Here is a 20,333-nt window from a genome sequence, read left to right as displayed (position 1 = left end):
ATATATTAATATTTTTAAATGAAGTTCTTAAAAGCTTCCCCTGGCTTTTAAAATTACACTCCTTAAATTACTAAAAGGTTCTTTTGTTATGTGATGTTGTGTTTAGCAATGGCTGTTTGTTTTTCTTTCATTTTACTATTTTTTTTGCCTTTGAAGCAGTAAAAACAAAATCATTAAAGTGGTCTAAAATGGGAAGTTTTCTTTTCTTTGGCTACAGTATAAATAGGATATTTACGAAGAGCAAGCTGAACCCTTTTATTGCTTAAGTATTCTTAACTAAAGTCTAATGAAGATATTTTGCTTGGCAATATTCTTGTTCTGTCTCTTATTCCAGCTGGACCAAACTATTTTTATAACCTGCTGCAGGAGCTGTGGTCATTAAGTTTATGTATACCTTGCTATGTAGTCTCCAGCTTACCTCTTAAAACATTATTAGGCTTATTCCAGAGTAGATAATTGCTTCAACAGAGAAAATTTTATCGTGACATGGGAGCCAGAAATAACATGAAACTGTCCATCTACATTTGTCTTTTTTCATGTTTTAAACTGAAATAATATTGTGGTTTAGTATCAGATCTTACAAAGGACTTTTATGAGCAGATCATTGTACTTTGCTCTGTTCTGCAACATCGAGGTGTCACTCCATTACAAGCTTTCTGTGAAGAGTATAATCTATTTAAAATGTGCTTCCCATAGCTTTGACACTACGAGAACAAATGTTGTTTCAGTGTCTCTGCATGACATTGTGTATGGATCTGTGTGTATACTTATATGAAGATACACATACAGATAGAAAATTGTACATAACAGCATTATGTACAAAATTTATGTAATGAATAACATTTACAATAACTGTGTGCAAAATAAATCAAAATACATATTAACATGAATATACAGGCACCGTTACACAAGGATGTGTTTAAGCACAGTAAATACCTAGGTGTAAGTGTTCCAGCTCCTCATCATTCACGGGAGAGAACTGGAGTTCACCCCCAGAAGCAATGGGTGAAATGGGGCTGCCTGGCTACCAGGTGTAATCACTCATTTTTACCATAATTGATTATGAATGTTAAACTGCAGGTGAAAATTAGAAGCTATTTTTCAACATTTGGTCTTAAAGTCACACTTACTGTGACTTATTTCCTATTTTAAATGGACTTTTGCCTTTTTAATTAAGAAATCAAACCAGGTTTCACCATTTGAAAAAATCAATAGGAGTGTATTTTGGTTTTGTCTTTGACTGGGATGAAATGACTTTCCTCTGATTGGTTGTATTTTTTTGTTTGTAATAAGTAATAGGGCTGCTTCTAGCCTGTCTTGCAAATATACACCCAACAAATGCACTTGCATTTCTACTCCTGTTTATGAAATATACTCTCTGGTTCCATGCAAACTGAGTTTGGATAAGAGACATTTTCAGACAACAGGCTTGAGTAGTTAATTTGGCTAATGGTGACTAGCTAGTTTCTTTATCAGAGACTGACCAGGACCTCTTTCATACTTTTGTACAGCTCAATGATGCCTCAGTGGTCAACTGTTTCTCAGGCCAAAGAACAAATATGAGCAGTTCTGACTGTCTTTACATGTAGTACGTACTGACTACTGGCAGTGATGTCTGACACAACTTCTTTCTTTGTGAAAAAGCACAACCAGCCTTTTGAGTTTCATCTGATTCTCTGATGGTTAAGTTCTGCCTGTGGTTAAGGCATTTCAGCATCTTGGCTGAACTGCATTCAGGCTACTAAAAGGTCCATGATTCAATCTTATGATATTACTGTGCTCTGTACAGGATGTGCTAAAAATCCACATGCTTTTCTGTCTGCACACAGAATGTGCTATGAGTTTTAGGAGTCCTTCTGTTACCTTGCCCCCTGTTTTACTGGATTTGTATTTTTTGCTGGAAACAGTCTTTCCCATAGGATTGTGAACCACATAGCTATGAAGAATGAGTATGTACTGGTAAGAATATTCTCTGCAGAACAATCTTTCATGTTGGTATCTCTTTCTTTAGGCTGTGCCCAGACTGTTGCAGAAATTTGTTTATTCTTCTACACTTTATTTTTATTTTGGATTTTTATTTCTATTGAGATCTCATTCTCATATTCAGTTGGGTTTTGTTTAGCAGCTCAAAAGATAATGGGGACAGCAGTGCCTGGAGTCACCTGAGAGCAAGGTTTTTCTCCCAAGTTTTACAGATAAGCAGCAGTGTTCTACCTGTTCTACCTGTGTTCTACCCATTTATTTTCTTTCATTGTTTTCCAGATCAAAATCTGTGCATCTGAAGGTCATAGAAATGCTTGATGTGTGAATGTGCAGTTGCTTGCTCTTACTCTGCTGTTGCTGCTAAAAAAGTACCCTTCCCTTGCCTAAGTTTGGGAATATGTATTACAGCAGTCTGCAACAATCTGACTAGGATCGGATTCCCTCAGCTGCAGCTTTACAGAAATATAGTGGGCCAGAATCATCTCTCTGATTTACCAAACATGGATATTCTGTTGTTGGAGGTTGCATGCCTATCTCTTTTATTGTTATTACCTATCTCCCCAGATCTTACATCACAGATCCTTGCACTTGCATGAAACAAACTTTATCTCTTCCTAGAGTAATTGATGTAGAGGCCAACATCTTAAAAAAAAAAAAAACCTGCTTTGCACTGAAGTCTAAAAAACAGACTTCATTCTTAGGCATTTTGTGCCTAAGGCTAGTTAATGCTTTTAAATCACTGCCTGAATAGATGTTAAGCTGTGCTGCTGGGGGAAGCAACAAGGAGAGGGAGACCCCAAGGGAGAAGATATGAGATCTTGTCAAAATTCTATTTTTACCTGTAATTCTCCAGTCAGAATTCTGTCACACTATCAGAACACACCCTTCTGTTCCAGCAGATTCCTGTATCTTCAGTCCATCAGTAGGTGTAAACAGACTGAAACGTGTGTTTATGGCTGATGCTTTCAAGTTAACAGTAGGAAAGATTCCAAAGAAACAATATTTTTTCATTTATAAAGCAAAGTCATTCTTGTAAGTAACTTCTGTTGCACATCATTTTGTTGTCCTTAAAGTTAGGGAATAGATTTTTGTGGATGAAAGGCTTTCTCCAAATGGTGTGTTACTCTTCAGACCTGTATGATGCTGCCATTCACAGTCTTGTGTAAGAACCCTTATTAGTTCCACATGAGTTCTGGCTGGTTTTCTGGCTCACCTATCAGGAAAAAATCAGGCTGGTCTGTACGTGGGATTAGTATAGTTGAAGTTTTCTAAGATAATATGCTTGGACCTTGAATTCAAATAGGCAAATTAATAGGCAGAGTATCTGATAAATAATTAATGGCAGGGCTGACATAAGTCTTCTGTCTTTTTGGAATTTTCTCTTAACTAAATTTTTAATGGTATTTTGTAGACCCAGGAACCTGCTAGTGGTTAGTTTGATTTGGGCTTATCTCTGTTTCCATTGAACTAATACCTGAAAAAAAGTAAAGTTTCTTTACAGACTTCAAATACCAATCCATAAAGGAAATGGGAAAAACATCCAAACAGTTTTATACAGCTTACTATAACTGATAGTCCTTGGGAGAGGACTGAATAAATAATAGTAGACTAAATCACTTTGTAAACTTGGTTCAAGAAACTTTAAAATGATAAAATAAATCTCATTCTCTCACAGTTGATGTTCTTTTTTTTTCCTCTTGCCCTTGCAGAGGATGTAAGTCATTTGTTAAGTACAGCAATAGAGTTAGTCTGCAGACTACTTTACCCAAAACAGTTTTTGTTCTTCCCTTTTCATGTCTGCAATCTGGTAAGGTAGATGAACATGACAGATTTTTTTTATAAATAAATGAATAATAAAATGTGGTTAGACTTTATTTTTCCCCCATGTATTGTAATATCAAAAAGAGCTTGGCAGGTACTTTAACTTCGCTGTGGCAGGTATGCACGTAATTATTCCTCATCCTTGCAGATGCTAAAAAAAAAAGTTGCTGGCCAGGATTAAAATTAAATTTTGCCTTGTGGTGTGTTATAGAAAGACAGAAATTAATTTCTGAGGTAAGAATTTCATCACCTAGCTATTCAATTCTTTTCATTCAGTCTGTAACTGTTTTGAGAATAAAATGCAGGAAAAAGGCTTTTTGAAGCCTGCATAGTTGTCATTACCTTTGACTGACCTTACACTGATGAACTCTGGAATTGCAGCCTTCTCTTATTGTTGCTTTTGTAATGCTAGTTTGTGAGAGCTGTCACACGATGAGAACCAGAACATCTGCATTGCCATTTTCTTTAGAATTATGCATAAATACAATTTAAAATTGTACAGTAAGGACATAACAGATCCCTAGAAGATGGAAGAGATGGGAATTGCAAAGCTACTAGATAACCTGGAGTGGGAGATTCTGATGTGCTAGGAAGTCAAGGTCATAACAGTCAGCAACAAAAGAAGCATCAGATAAGAAGGACAAACTTGTTTGCAGAGTGGGAAATGCAAAGAGCCTTGCATTGCAGTGACTCTGAGGATGCCAACATGAAAGGAAGCATGGGTCAAGTTAAGCAGAGATAACTGGAGGAGACTGTCACAGTAGATCTCTTGTGATCTGTATGAGTTTGTGGTGTAGAACATGGTATTCAATAGTTTGAGTCATACTACTTATTTTTTGTCCTTTATTTTTCTTCCACAGGTCTTAACTGTTCTTCAACTAGCTGTTTTTCCTTCCTCATCTTGCTTTAGCCCAATATTTTCCACTAAATCAAGTAGGATCCCTTTGACCACAATGTGTTTTTCTTGCTTCTTCAACAAAGTCTGATGCCATTTTGTGTAACTTCGTTTTGTGATTGTTGTTCTTCCTACTACAGAAAAAAATACCTCCCCCCCTCCTCCCCCCCCCCCCCCGTAATAGTGAAACTGTTTGTATAAGCCAAACTATGTGTATAAACCAAAGCAGATATAAATACAGTGTCAGAACAGAGAAACTGCTATTATCAAATTTAAACGTCCATAGAGTTTAAACTTCAAGTAAGTTTTTTGTTACCAGCAGGGAAACTCTTTAACTATTTAAAACCACAATCCATCCCCTCTAATAAATAATTACAAGTATCCTTTTCATAAACAAATTACTACCGATATGCAGTTAACCTATTAATTAAGTAGTTTGCTTTAATTTGGAGACATCTTTTTTTGTCATCTTTTATGACAAATTATTTTTATAAGAGCAAAGCTATTTCATTAGTTTCCCAAAATGAGGTAACTATTAATTATATGCATTTTTTTCCTTATTGATAAATAATCTATTGCATGTTTTGTTGCAGAAAAGTATTAGTTATGCTAGTTTATAGCTTTTATTTCAGAAATTGCTTTTGTAAGGAAAGTAATCCGGGAAAATGCAGAGCAATTGTGACCTCTGCTGGAAGCATTAAAATTGATTCTAATAGACAACAACCACTGGAAGCAGCATTATTATTGTTACTTCAGGCACTAATCTGCATGTGCTAGGCACTGAACAAATGGATTAACAGATTGTACCTACTCTGAGAAGTTTACAGGATAAATAAAAAATATAAATGAATCCAAAGAGGGCATCAGTGGCAGGACTAGACAGAATCTGTCCGCCTCTTGGACTGCTTGCACTACCTCTGAAATAGGTATTGATAAATAATCAGTGTGCTTACGCACGTGGCTATACATGTGATAAGACTACAACTCCAAAATCATGGTTTGGAGATAGACTCCCCAGGATTCTGCAATTATAAATAAATGAAAAGTTCATTTGCAGAATTTCTGTTCAGGAAGAGATTCAGTATTGAGTTTCTGCTGGAAACAATCTGACAGTCCTGCTTGTGTGCCAGGAGGAGCCTTTTGTGGAAGTACCAAGAACTAAATCATTGATCTGGAAATGCTGTGAGTCACCCATTCACGATTCCAGCCCAGAGAATCTTGAAATGCTCTTACCCCCGGTGTTTGAAGTGATGCTATTCTGAGGCTGTGCTTCAGCATGAAATGTACGATAAATCACAAATTTAATTTATATTCTTGGAAAGAGATGTTTACACTTTACAGTCAGTTCATGCTTCAGTGCAAATTGTTGAGTTTTTGAAAAATGTAAACGAACTTGGAGCTTTTCTTGGAGTGGAGCATTTGCCATCCTGAACATATGGTTCATTAAGGCTTCAGCAACTGTTTACTGTGGTTAAAAACAGGGCTATGGGAATTCTAAGAAGCAATGCAGTAAGATCAGAGCTTTTAAGTTGGAAGGCCCCAAAGCCAAGGCCATCTTGCTCTTCCCAGTGCATCCCTACCTTCTGTGAAGATCTGTATAATGTTTTGCATGTTGTTTTTGAAATATATTTATATTCTGATTGTTGAACCAGGCATATTAATATGATTGTTTTATGTACAAGTGTTATGATGAAAAATCAGTGTGCGTGAAACTGGTTAGGAACTGGCATTAGTCCTCTTCATTGTATACCCAGGCCTGATCGTCATACTTGAAGGAACCAGTTCATTAACAAAATTAAACCTTTAGGCAACATTTGAAGTAAATGGGGAAACTTGTATTGATTTTGATAGGGTGATGAAGCTAGCTCTAGATAGCTTGCAATCTATAAATAGCTCATTAAGAGAAGGGGGAAAGAGGGAAGAGGTCAAGATGGAGGAAGACTGTGGGAAGAGCACTGTAAACCTTCTGGCTGTTCCTTATCCTTTCTGCAAAGCAATTGGGAGTGGCGTTGTCAGATCTTTAAATTCCTAGAGAAAGTGAAGATTTCAGAGAAGACTTAAAGTATTTACTGACAACAGAAATGAACTGGGAATATTTCTCTCTTCCCCAGGAGAATAAATATTCAGACAGCGTTTGTGATTAAATTATTTGAAATGTAAACCAAACACCAAAATAATCATTCTTCATTTCTTATGGATTTTAATCTTATAAGTCCATTTTTTCAATCTGTGCATTCAACATACTGACTTTTCCAGTGTTCTTCAGGGTACTTTTGTGTCACGCCCTTAATAGTCAAGCTTCGGTGATATGCCCTGAGTTATCCCAGATCCCCTCTACATCTGTAGAGCTCATCTAAATTGGTTAATAAAATCGTGGATCATAAGGAATATTAGATTATGTTCTTTGTTCATTTGTAGATTTTAGAATAAATAGAATCCTAGAGATTTTGGGGGTGGGGAATGCAAAAGCAACTTCTTTCAAGTCCTGGCAGAACACTTGGAGCAAAATCCACAAGTTTGCAGGAAAATAAGTTTATTTTTTTGTGTAAACATTCAGTGAAGACTGCTTTAATCTGTTATTACAGTTAGTTTTGAAACACTGTGGGCCAACTAGAAGTCATGGCTGGACACTGAGATTATTGCATGTAATTTTAGAGCACGTTTATGGAGGAGGAAGAAGAGGTGTTCTCTTGACTTCTCAAAAAATAAATAACTAGCTTGGGCTGTATAAATATCATTTATCATCTACAAATGATAAAGATGGTTACAGACTGGATTACTATTGTCCACAACCCAGTTTTACTTCTAGGTGTACTTTACATTTTTAAAGTAAACTTGAGCTTTCTTGGTACAAACATGAGCCATGAAGGTACATAAATATTTCTGTTCTCCCTTCTCCTGCCTCATCCCCCCCCTTTTTTCTATTCCAGTGTGTTTCTCCACCTAAAACCGACTGGTTTTAATATGACTTCTCTAGATGCACTTAGCATATTTTAGAAGGCTTGGAGAGTGTTTTTCCAGAATCTGTGGTGAAGTGTGAACATATGCCTATCTCTTGACCTACTGTCTTTAATCCAGTAGTTTCATTTGATAATTTGCAGGCTTGTTTCCTTTCCCTGAGGGAAATGATTCACACAACTGTTTCACACAATGCAGTGTAATTGTTTTCTCCTACTGTGTCTCTGAAATAGTTTGCTTTTATGGATAAAGTACATACTTTGACACAGTATATGTGGTATATAAAATGTTTTTTCTGACTGGCTGTCTCAAGTATATTTAGTGCGTTTAGATGAAACACTATTTTTGTTTCCCCTTTCTGTGTTCTGTCCTCTAAATTTTGACAGAAATTACTGTAGGCATTGTGCTGATATTTGTCTGATAGTTGTCTGTGGGTATAAAAGCAGTCGTCTTTGAATATTTAATTATCTAATGAGGAACTGAGCCATCAAAATGATCTGAGCAATGACCCAAAATACTACCCACTATTTATAGATTTGGAAGGTTGGAAGGTTATGCTTCTCTTCAAAGAGTATATAGTATGCAGGAAGATAGATTTTTATTTTTTTTTCCTAGGCAAAAAAAATGAATGTATTGCAAAATAATAGATAAACTCGATTAAACTGCTATTTCATCTCATCCCACACCCTTCTGTGCTAATAACCAGTAAGGTGTCGTGGCACAAGAGTAATAAGAAACAGAGCAAGTTGGGCAACTTACCCGAGAAGTATTCCTTGTCTTTGTCAGTGGGAAGCATGGGGACTTTATCTAGAAGCTGTTGGGGGATTACAGAGCATAATAGCAATTGAAGGACATTATTCCATGAATTTGGCATTCTCTTTTAACATATTAATGTCCTTCCATCTTCCACAACCTCCACAATTTATACTTATTATGAAAAATGCTTTGAGTTACAACCTGTATTTGTTTTTAAATCTACTGCTAGTTAATTTTGCTGGCTAGCTTAACTACCCTGTTCATATTTTTCGCACTATTTATAGATTTTCTTTTCTCAGCAGAAGAATCCTAGGCAATGCATTGATCAAAGTGAAGATCATCAATACTTACTAAGTTCAGTACATGTCATTTTCCGTAAGCTTAATGTAGCCATGCCTTGTCCTAACTAAAAATTTGGTCTCTAAAGACATGGTGAAAGAGAAAGTTATGTTGGTGTGGATGAAGTTGAATTAGTGCCCCAGCATGACTGATGAGATTAGCAATAAATATGCTATTTTCTAGCTGGAGTCTTGATCGTTGGTCACCTGATCTGTCAAGATGTCCTCATACCCTTTGATAGATTGGCAGCTTCATCCCCAAGATTTTGGCTAAATTCTAGCTTATCTAGAATTTCATCCTCCTTATCCAGTTGTCACGTATTCTTCACTTTCTATTCTAAAGCATTTATTTGTATGGGGGAGCTCAGCACAATTAGCTTGCTATAATCCTAAGGCAGCTGAATTGATGGGTGCAGGAGTTCTACCATGTAGGTAATAAAGCATACTTTCACTGGGGAAGAAGACAGATTTTTAGATAAAATTAATGTTGTTGTTGCTATTGAATGAAGTTCTCACAAAAGGAATTATGCTATCATCAAGCTAAAATGAATTATGACTCGAGAGATTAGTATTTTAATTATTAACTTAATTCATTACAAAATATAAAATTCATAAAGGTTTGGCCTAAAAGGTATTCCAGACCATTACACTACTTCTTACAGAATACCCTTCATAACACCCTTTTACTCTAAATGTAAGGAACAACTTGAAAATTGATTTTTTTTTCTATGTGTTTCAGCAACATCCGGTAAAGGAAAAGCTGTAATAGCTGACCTTTTCACAAGAAGTGGGACATACAGAAATTAGAATGTGATGGTAGCGATCATAATTTTCAGCAAAACCTTTGTCGATTGCTTGAGAAAAAAACTTTCATCAGTAGAAAAGAAATTACTTCTGCAAACGTATAAGTAGTGACACGCTATACTAATGATTAGGCAGCTCAAGTGTGATGAGACTGTTCCCCTCTTTTGGTGAGGGGAGGGTTGTTTGTTTACTTGCCTCTGTTTTGAAACCAAAAAAGTGTTTTATACATTGTTAAAGGGATATAGACAACAAATGCTATGCCTTCTGAGATTGCAGTGAGGATCTGTTAATTTGTCTTTCCAATATTATAAAGCATATATTTTAAAAATTAATTTCAAAGTGCATATTAAGATAAAATTCTGATCTTTTTGAAGTTACATGGGCATTCTACTAAGGAGCTGAATGGAGAAGGACATTAGTCCTTAATTCTGCAAGTATCTAGGTTTTGGAACCTTTTTGAGTTTCTGCACTAATCCATTGGATACAGTTTTGAAAATGGAATTTTTCCAGATCAGAGACTTGTGATTTTTACCATCCACTTGGGTGCTGAACAGACAAGTGGAATGAGATTGAACTAACCTGATGAAATACCTAAAATGAAAGAGTAATCATGCCAGGATTCCTTTAGAATTACTAGAGGGAGAAAATCTAACACAGCCTCTTGGAGGGGTTCATCTGTTATAGAGCTTAATGTGACTGTGTGCCCAGCCAGAGCCTGTTTAACTGATGGGACTGAATTTGTGGGAAGATGAAGAATGTACTTGGATACTTCAGGCAGGACAGTCCCTACATTTTATTGGGACTGTGAATACTTAAAATACTTGGAAACATGCTTAACTTTCTGATGGTATTTAGTCCAAAAGAGGTCATTCATTAGATTTTGCCATAAACAGTGAAGGCATTACAAGATGTGCATCTGAATATGTAGTTTTCTGTTAAGATATACTCTCAATTCCTGAGCTGTAGTACTTATTTAAATCTGAGAAACTACAATGCCTGTAAAATCTTAGTGAAGATCTCACATTCAAAGTATGTATTGTGCATGTGTTAACATTTCTCAGAGGTCAGGGTGAAATATTTGAATCTGAGGTATTCAAGAGAGATACTGACTGATAAATAACACAAACAACATTAAACCCTAGGCTGGTGAGAAGGAAGGTGGGAGAATGCATTTCTCAGCTTCTGGTAGGTACAGTGCCTGAGGCTGAGAGCTGAAAGCAGTAAGTACAGACTTAAGTAATATTTTATATATAATAATATTGTCACTAGTTGAAGTAGGTTCTTTATTACATTAGTATTCTGGATCTTCTGCACTTCCTTTGTGGAGGAATTGTTCTCTAACTTCAGCAGCAGATTTCTAGCTCTAAGCCTAATACAAAGGGAATACAAGGGAGAACCTTCTATTTACTGCATTCTCTGCTGCTGGAAAGCCAGCAGAGGGAACTTAAGTAAGAAACCCTCTTCCCAGCGCTTATTAATAATACAAAGGTACATAAACAAATCAACAAAACTCTGCCATGATAGTCTATTCCCTATGGGAAACAGGAGGGGGAAAAAAAGTCGGTAGTTGTTGAATGGAAAAAGATAAAGTCAGTATGGAAAGAAAATTTTTCTTCTAGTAGTTGAGTTCACTAAAATTACCAGCAAAAAATTAGTATCTTAAAATCCAGGAGTCTATCAAATTTGTAGAGGAAAAAATGGTATCACTATGGCTTTAGTTTTTCTCCATACCTAAGAAGCTTACTGAGTTTGGCTTTTTGTTTTTTAAGTGACTGTTCAGATTTTTAAAAAGTAAAGTACTGCTCACTTCTTTCTTGCTTTGCATACTGTTGGCTTACGGGTGCTGGGACTTCAGCAAAAATACTCAGTGTTTTCATTGATCTTTCTAATGCAGTACAATAAAATCCAAGGAAGTCCTAAGTCCTTTTATCTCTTTACCTATCTCAGCAGTGCAGTCAATGCTGTAGGAGCTACATGATGTCACCCAGTATCTGACTTTTCCAACTAGAGCAAACAAATACTCCAAATATGCTCCAGATGAGAAGTGCTCCAGGATCACTTCTCATCTGAGTGGCAGAGCTAGGAGAATGCTAGTTCGATTTGCATGGCTTCCTATGCCAGCCTGGGGAGCCTAATGCACTTCTTGCAAATGTAATGAGCATAGCATCTTAACATTTCAAGGGTGTAAATTGTTGGCATCCTTGGGGAAGATAATTTTGGGAAAGGATTCAAAGGTCTGGAAGAGACATGAAAAGAAGCCATAGGAGTGTCCTTAGATGTTTGGTTTTTATTTTCATTTTTGTGCTGAATATTTATAGCAGTATTTCTGTTGTAGAAAGGTTGGGTTTTATTTAAATTATGATATCAAAGATTTACTTAAGATGTGATGACTTTCTAGAAAGACTGAGTATCTAAGAATTTTGTAATGTCAAATTCTGCTGTTAAAACCCATTATCGATTGTACACTGACCAGTAAGCACTCTGTAAAAAGGTGTTCTCCCTCCTAATTTTTCACTTGAAACATCTTATTAGAGAACAGTTACTGAAACAGGTGTCAGCGTTCTACAGACGTGTTGGATGTGTGGTTAATTTACAGCTCCACACAAATTTATTTCATATTGCCACTTCTAAGTGCCTAGTTTGGGGATGGTCTGCTTGTGTAAGCCTATCAAGTTATGCACACTGTTTTTTGTTTTTATATCTATAAATAAATTTGCTTTATGGCTTTGATAACAGGAAGCTAGACCCCTCAATAAAATTTTGCTGAGTTCCTTTCCTCTTCTATGGGTCAATACACCACTTGGCTGCTTGCCTTTTAGCAGCCAAGCAATCAATTCCCTTAAGAAAAGACAGACTGATTTCCAACTTGCTGTGTACTTAATAATAGGCTCAGTTCATTCCATTGTCAAAATGATTTTATTTTGCTGAGATAATCTCTTTCCAGTAGTCCTAAAGTGTCATCTTGTGGTTGGTACTGGTTATGATTTTATATCATCAAGAGAAAATGTACCTAATCACCAAAACCAGGAAATCTAAGTTCTCCTGGATATTAGGAAGGTTAAACTAGGGAGTCGAGATTTAAGAGACTGCATCATTGTGGGTTTACTTTAGAAATACCTAATGATAGGTAAAACCAAAAATTTACTAAGAAGTTCATAATTCATTTGGAAGGTCCTGATAAACTTTATGTGGTTAAATGTCTTCATATGGTGTGAGGATGCATTAAAAAATGTAGTAATGAATTATTAGGTCTTCAAAATGCTCATTGGGTTGGTATGTAATACATCTTAATTTCAAACTTTAATGAAACAAACAGAATTGAAATATCATCAGAATTGAAATAATTAAACTATCACTCTGGTCCCAGGGTAACAGAGCTCAAATATAAACTGGCTTAAATTAGCACAGAGCATCTCAGCTTGCTCAGCTATGCAGTCAATCTGATGTTCCTTCTGAGGGCAGTAAAAAGCCAGTTTGAGTATTTTGAGACTGAATAGCCTACAGCATCTTGCATCAAGCAAAGGAATCCAAATCTTCTAGAGGGATTTCCTCTGGGAGCTTTGAAAAATGGTGTTGGGAGGAGCTTTGGCTGTTGCAATATTTGTCTCAACATTTTTGCTATGGCAGTTTGTTGCTATTTTAAATTATTTTGTTTTGATATATTTACTAGGAACAGAAACAATTTTGACATTTAGCTTTTACAGTGTAAGCCTTTTTGATAAATTTAAAATTGTCCTAATTCCAATTCAGAACTTTGCCAGACTCTGTGATTTGCTTTTTTAAATCATTTAGATAAGAACTGTCTGTTCTGTACACTTGCATATAAAGCATTCACTGGTATTATAGCACCTAGATTATGTTTTTTTCCATATTTGTGAGATTCTTCTTGTCAAAGACGTTTACGCTTCCTGCAAAATCGTACAGTATCCAAAACTGTTTTCAAACAAGCAAGATGAAATTTCATCTTGCTCAAATGCAATACAGTCCATTTGGCCTCAAATGTAGCATTTTATTTTCAGGCACTTGTAATTTTTTCATGTTTCTTCCTTTTTTTTTTTTTTAGATGTAAAGAATAAATGATTTTATTCATAGGAACGAAATTAGAGTTTCTACTTCTACAACAACTCTAGCGTTACAGCTTCTGTACCAAATGAGAGCAATCCAACTTCAATTTTAATTACTTAAGGATTTGCAAAATTTTCTCTTTGCTCCAGTGTAGTTCTCAGACTGAGTTATTTTGGACTTCAGGAATTATGATAGTTTTGTGCCCACTCTCTTCTACTGGGAATGTGTCACTTTCTGGGGTCAGAAATATGACTCAGTTTCCTATCTGACATGTAACTGACCCAAATATTGGGACAGGGAACCATGCATGTACTCCCTGCCTCAAAGCGCTTGAGATCTATACCCAGTTGCAAAATGGGCAGTGTAATCAGTGTAATAACACAGACAAGTTGGTTCTTATGAGAAAAGAGCTGCTAAAGAAAAAATAAATTTCTGCTATGAACACCCAATGCTTTTCCTTAAAACAAACTCATGTGTAATATTTTCTACTTCAAAACATCTCCCTAAAGTACATTTTTGAGTTGCAAGCCATGAATTAGCTAGCAAAGGTATCCACTATAGTGTTAACTCCAATGAATTCTGCTTTTGAAGTACTGCTACAGGAAATAGGTATTGATTAAAGATATTGATTTCTGACAAAATGGAGAACTCGTCTCATTGCTGAATTTTGAATCTTACACTTTAAATAAGAAGACTTGATAGCAGTTGCTAAACCTATTGTTTATATTGCAGAGGTATCCAGAATCCCAAATTGAAATGTTCCACTGAACAAATACACATTAAAAATGTTTTTTAAATATATATTTAAAAAAAAAAATCACCAGTAGAAAGAGAGAATGGAATGAAATCTAAAACTACCTGCTTCATGAATTAAACCTATTCTTTGATTTGTGAGAACATTTGGATCTTTGTCTCCAAAGGCTAAAACTTCCTGGGTCAACTGTGATTGTGCAAAAGCAACTAAAAAGATGACCTTGGCTTTCTCTGGAGATGATCATTCAAATGCTTAATCATATTCTGCCTGCTTCAATATTTCTTTCTACTTAAGATTCTCTGGCTCCTTTAAACGTGGAAAAAAAAATGTATATTTATACTATCTTTTATGGTCTGATTATTGAGAAACTGTCAAAACCTCATAATTACGTGTCACTGTTTTTTAAGTCCACTAAAATTCGTCAGAAAGCATGTAATGTTTTGTTGGCTTTTTTTGTGTGGTTTTTTTTTTTTTTTTTAATTGAGTCTGACCCAGGCACAAGATCTGATTTCATGACAGAAGACAAGTAATTTGCAAATCCTTCAGGCACGATTACACAGTTACTTTCTAGGATTAATTACTGCAACTGTTTTCTCATTGCCCTCCATAACCCTGACACTCTTTTACAGTTTCCATAAGTGACACAGAATTCTGCTCCTAGGCTATTTTACTCTTGTATTACTAGGTTATCACCATGTTTGCCCACACGGCAAATATTTTGTTAACATCAGTATCATGTTGCATGTAATATCATTTTACAAATTCCATATCCTGTGCAGAAGCTTCCTGTGTTCTTTCTTTATGCTTGCCTGTATCTTTCTGGTTATTGGTGCTGTTTTCCCTGTTTTCCCTGTCATCCCTGAGTATTATGTTGGGTTTTGCGGGTTAGTTGATACATGCTGTTTATGTTCTGTTACAAATGTGATCAGATGTTGTCAGGTCTGACCTAATACTAAGTCAATGAGAAGATGTACGTTGACTACAGCTCCTTCCGTTCTAAAAACTCAGTTCTGTATGTATCTTCATTCCTGTTTGAAGTGCTTATAATATAATGCTTGGAACAGTATATCTTAGACGAGAGACATTGATATCTTGTGGGGGAAAAAAAAAAAAATCATGGTGGGCTACTTAAAAGGCAGCCTAGCTTGCTGCAGACAGGCATTAATGCTATTTTAACTTAAATGTGCCAAATTCCTGAAGGAATTTGAAGGAATTCCAATATGACATAATTGTTCATGTATTCAGAGTAGGTAAGGAAGCTTGAGTCGAGCTCATATTGTCAACATTCCTTATGCTCAACTCTGGTACAAGTTCTGTGCCAGATATTTATTGCAATAAAGCTAATGAGATTAATGTTTTTATTTCTTTTACGATGAAAATATTCTTCAATATCTCTGAATAATTCTGTGGTTTAAATAATGAGGTATAGTTAGTGGTCTCAAAGACGTCTTGCTGCTGATTGTGGAGAATCCATTCATTGTTGGATGCTAGCTCTTAGTTTTTCTATCTTTCAGATAACCTAGAAATACATCAGACATTTTTCTTCAGTGTCAGCAATTGCTGTGGCTGTTACAGGATTGTTAGTTAACTATTTGCAAAACTGGAACAGAGTTATAGTTTAAAACAATAGTGAAATTGAATGTCTAACCTTTTTATCACTGTCTCTCATTCGGTGCAGAGATCAAGGATCATCACTGACCAAAGGATGGACCGTAATTTGAAATACAGGTATGTATGTACATATGTTCAATCACCTTCTCAAAACATGAAGATGTGTGAAAAGTGCCTGAAAATAGTTTGCTATTCATATTTTTCTGCATACACAGAAGTGAAAACTGTGCTTGACCTGCAGTAGTGAGTTTACCAGGGAATGCAATTCGTCTGTCAAATTATTCATAAGGGTTCTATCAAAACTACGAGATAAAGCTTGACACGTTATGTAGGTCTGTGTGTTTCTCTCCAGTAGTCCCAGCTGGATGCAAATATCTCCTATTTCATTGTCCCTGCACTCTGCAGGGATCCATTACTATTTCTACACATGTTAAAATGCATCATGAGTTTGGGTGGCTCTGCCATCAATTCCAGTTCAGCCTTTTTGCGTTTTACTTAACATAGTGCCTTTGAAAACAAAACCTAATAAATAAATGAAATCCAGCCCTGCTACTTCACTTTGAATTCCCTCTTATAACTTAGTATTAGTACACTATTAAAAAGTGATGCTTCATTTTGGTCCTAACACATAGCAAGTGTGATGCATTTTCTTTGCTTTCTTAACATATGTAAAACAAAACAGGAATTGTTGATTTTTTAAGTAATTTTCATTGGGACAAAGTGATTTGTGTATACAATTTTGTTTCCTTTCACTTGCTGAAAAATGTGTAAAACTGCACCTCTAAAAACATTCATCAGGCCTTTCTTTTGCAAAATCAAATTATGGTGTCATCTCTGTTTTCAGACTGGTAAGATAAACGAAATTGAAATTTACTTATTGAAAGTAAATTCTGATATAAATAGAAATTGAAATGTGTTACCATGTCTGGGTAAAGGCAAAGATACTTTCATTGTTTAATTTGAATTTACAGTTTGAAGGGAGGGGGGAGGCAACTTGTTGTTTTAATAATGAAATTGTAGGGGTTTGTTTGTTTGTTTCCCTTGGTCTATTAAATCTGTTAGTAGCTGTTAAGCTGAATATTTTTCCAGAATGTTTATTTACACAAATTGTTATCTAAATAAAACAGGACTATTTGCGTATTCAAATATTTGTCACAATGCTCTGCAGATCTTTCTCCCTTCTAGCTATAGGCTGTGGTTGTCTCTGCTTTTAGGGGATCTATTCTTTACATGTGATTAACAAGGTATGTGAAGAAAAAGTTTGAAGTGAACAACTAAAATTAAGAAAGATCTAGTTAATCTTCCCTATACTGCCTCACTGTGTATCAGTCTAATGGAAGCCACTCCAAAGAAATCTTCCCCAGGGCCTTGGAAAGTGCTTGATGTGAACGGCAAGGCATGCAAGTAATACATTGCTCAGTGATGTGTAGTGCATGTAGGCTGTGGCCATTAAAAATGAGTAATCTCAGTATTTTATTTTTTCTTAAAAAAAGAACTTAAGCCTTTTTTTAAAATTGCAAGCAAATCGGTAATCATTTCTGATGCAGTTTCTTAGCCTGAAAACATAAAGGAGGCCTCCCTATCAGTCCTTATGAGGTAGTAATACTTTTGTGATATTTTCTTTGACCCAAAATCTGAAAGAAAAAAAAATAAAAAGAACAGACCAGATTCAACGTAAGTCATTTTGAGCTGAAGTATCAGCTCATTATTCACCTCATTTCTCCCTACCTAGTTTTCCTTGCTCCAGAATCAGCCTGCCATACATCAGTGTTGTGACTTTTCTGTGGGAACGGTCTCTTCTCAGCGTAAGGAGGTCCCAGTAAAGCAGGGCAGTGCAGCAAACATTGTGCCATGCAGGGGTGTGCTGCATCTGATGGTCATCTAAGAGGCAAATTCCCTGGACCTGACATCTAATGCCTGATCCTTTCTCACTGGATGTTTCAGGCACTGCCATTGTAATAATCCCATGGCACTGCACTGAAGACTTGCATCAGCATGGAAGTAAGCTAGATGTCATATGTATCATCTCTCAGATGTTTTTCAGACATTGGGCACACAGTTGACTGATTTGTTTGAAAATGTAGAGCTTTGTTCCTTGGCCTGATTTTCTTCAGTAGACCTCTGACAAAGGCCTTAATTCCCAAAATGGGAAAAGACTAGCAAAGGAGCCTTCTATATTGTATAAGAAATTTCTAGATGGAATTGAAAATACATTTCAGGACTGAACAATATAATAGGTATGAAAATCATATAAGGTTTGCATTAAAAAAGGCTTTCTTCAAGGGTTACTCAACTATTTTTAACCTCTGTCTTCTATTTTAACTCCACCCCTTTAAAAGCTAAAGTAGCAATCACATTAGCTAACTGCCTGGTGGGATTTCTGGCTTCGGCACGTTACTGTACGACTCGTTTTTACAGTGTGGTGCGAGTATTTTTAAATGAAGTAAGTCCCAAGAGTTAGGAAAGACAATAAAAGTTCAATTTAAACTTTAAGAAAATGTGCTGCCAAGTATTAATAAAGCATTAGTTGGATATTACAGGGTCTTGATTTCATTTTCTCCTGGAAGGTCTGTATACCTATGCATGGATATTATCACTTCTGACTCTGAAGTGCTATCCCAGGCACCTGCGTCACTGAGCTGGGGGAGTGCACTGTAACAACCACCAAATTCCCCGAACATAATTCTCCTCCTGCAGTTTTAGTCTTTGTGAAATGACATGTAAATTATGCACGTGGACATGATTGTGATGGTTACATTATATGTTCCTAAAAGGGATAGCCAGCTCGATATCCTTTTGTACTTGACTGACACCATTTAGAAACTATCATTAGATGACTGTTAATTGGGTTTATTATATTTCCATTATCACAAAAAGATCTGAGCTATTATAGATGGATAGAACTAGCTCTGTTTCTAAGTAGAGCTATTTTTAATGAAGTCTTTTTCAACTTCTAGAAAGAAGTTCTGGAAAGAAAATGTATATACCAATCACTTCGAAGCCTGAAATGCTAAGATGTGATTAGCTTGAATGGTTGACTAGTCATGATTTCTTCCCTTAGGGGAAAAACAGATCTGAGTAGCAGGTACTAAGATTGCCTTTTATGAAGACTTCAGTTTATGGATATGTAGAGACAAAAATCCTTACAGAAATTAGTGCTTAGAAGATGAAGCATCTTCTTGTAGCTGGGTGATGACTGAAATGTTTGTTTCGTGCCTTGAATTTCCTTTTTGTCAAGGCCTTTTCTTAGGCTGTCAGATTATTTCTGATGTGCAATAAATTAATGACAGCTGTGACTAATGCTGGCTGATGCTATCTGTTTTGAGGACTTTTTAGCATTAATCTGTTAAAACCATCTCAGGAATATGTTCAAAATGCTGAGGATTTCCAGTCCATTCCTAACACGTAAATTTGTCATCCTCCTCCTTATCTCTAAGATCCTCAGGTAGATTCCTGATTGTGGTTCACATACTGCATGTTTGGGACCCAAAAGCAACATGTTCATAAATTCATTGTTCCTAAATTAACCCAAAATCACTGCAAAATTTCATGTGTTAAACCAGGCTTTCCACAAAATCGAGGTATTTCTGAACCAAGAGCTCCAAGTAAACAGTCACTGATAGTTTAGGGTGAATGACTTGAAAATGAATTATGTAGCAAAAAACTCCTTTTGCTGTCTTGCCTTTAACTTTTTTTAACATTAAAGTTATAAACCCTGTGTGGGGATATGTGATAAGATTCTGAATGTCATTACTAATAGCATAACAATGCTAAAATTATTTATGTCAAGCAACACAAAATTAAGCAAGCTAGACCTTGAGTTCAAAGAGAAGAGGTGGTTTTAATGTAAATTAAAACAGATTCTTGCTGCCCACTAATCAAGTGTTTACCTGTTTCCATTAAAACTGCATTGAATTTAATCAGTATGCTTTCTAATGCATGCATTTCTTTCTAAATAAGAAGTGTATTTGTCATGAATATTTAAATTGGATTTTAAATCCATGAAAGTTTAATTTAAATAAAAAGTGGTGTTTTTCAGGGTTGAAAGTTTAGTGTCTTCAAATTCTATTCAACAGTTGTAAGCAAATTTTAAAGTTAGCAGTCTTGACGAAATCAATCTTAGCATTTAGGATTAACTGTCTTTAATTGAAAGATGCTAAAATGTAACTGCACATTTTATGTACTGTTACTTGTACATAAAACTTAAATATTTGTTTCTTATAGCTAAATGGAGCTAATGAATAATTCAGACATTAGAACAGTACAGAGCATCTTAATGTAAAAATGGGTGTATGGCAATGACTTCTAAGACATGTTTTGCAGTTTTCACTCTAACACTGAGGAAGGT

The 20,333-nt window shown here is 35.7% G+C and overlaps 1 long non-coding RNA gene across 7 annotated transcripts in view; it reads left to right on the top strand.

Annotated features, from left to right (window-relative positions):
* The window catches only part of LOC311444194, a 191,960-nt gene that overhangs the window by 8,838 nt on the left and 162,789 nt on the right, over positions 1 to 20,333 (top strand). For all 7 annotated transcript variants that reach the window (XR_014697700.1, XR_014697701.1, XR_014697702.1 and 4 more), the window contains exon 2: positions 16,053 to 16,102. This is a non-coding gene — a long non-coding RNA (uncharacterized lncRNA). The remainder of the gene's footprint in view (positions 1 to 16,052; positions 16,103 to 20,333) is intronic.

Source organism: Aythya ferina, assembly GCF_964211825.1.
Source record: "Aythya ferina genome assembly, chromosome: 13".
Lineage (NCBI taxonomy): Eukaryota > Metazoa > Chordata > Aves > Anseriformes > Anatidae > Aythya > Aythya ferina.
This window is presented reverse-complemented; position numbering and strand designations above follow the sequence as displayed.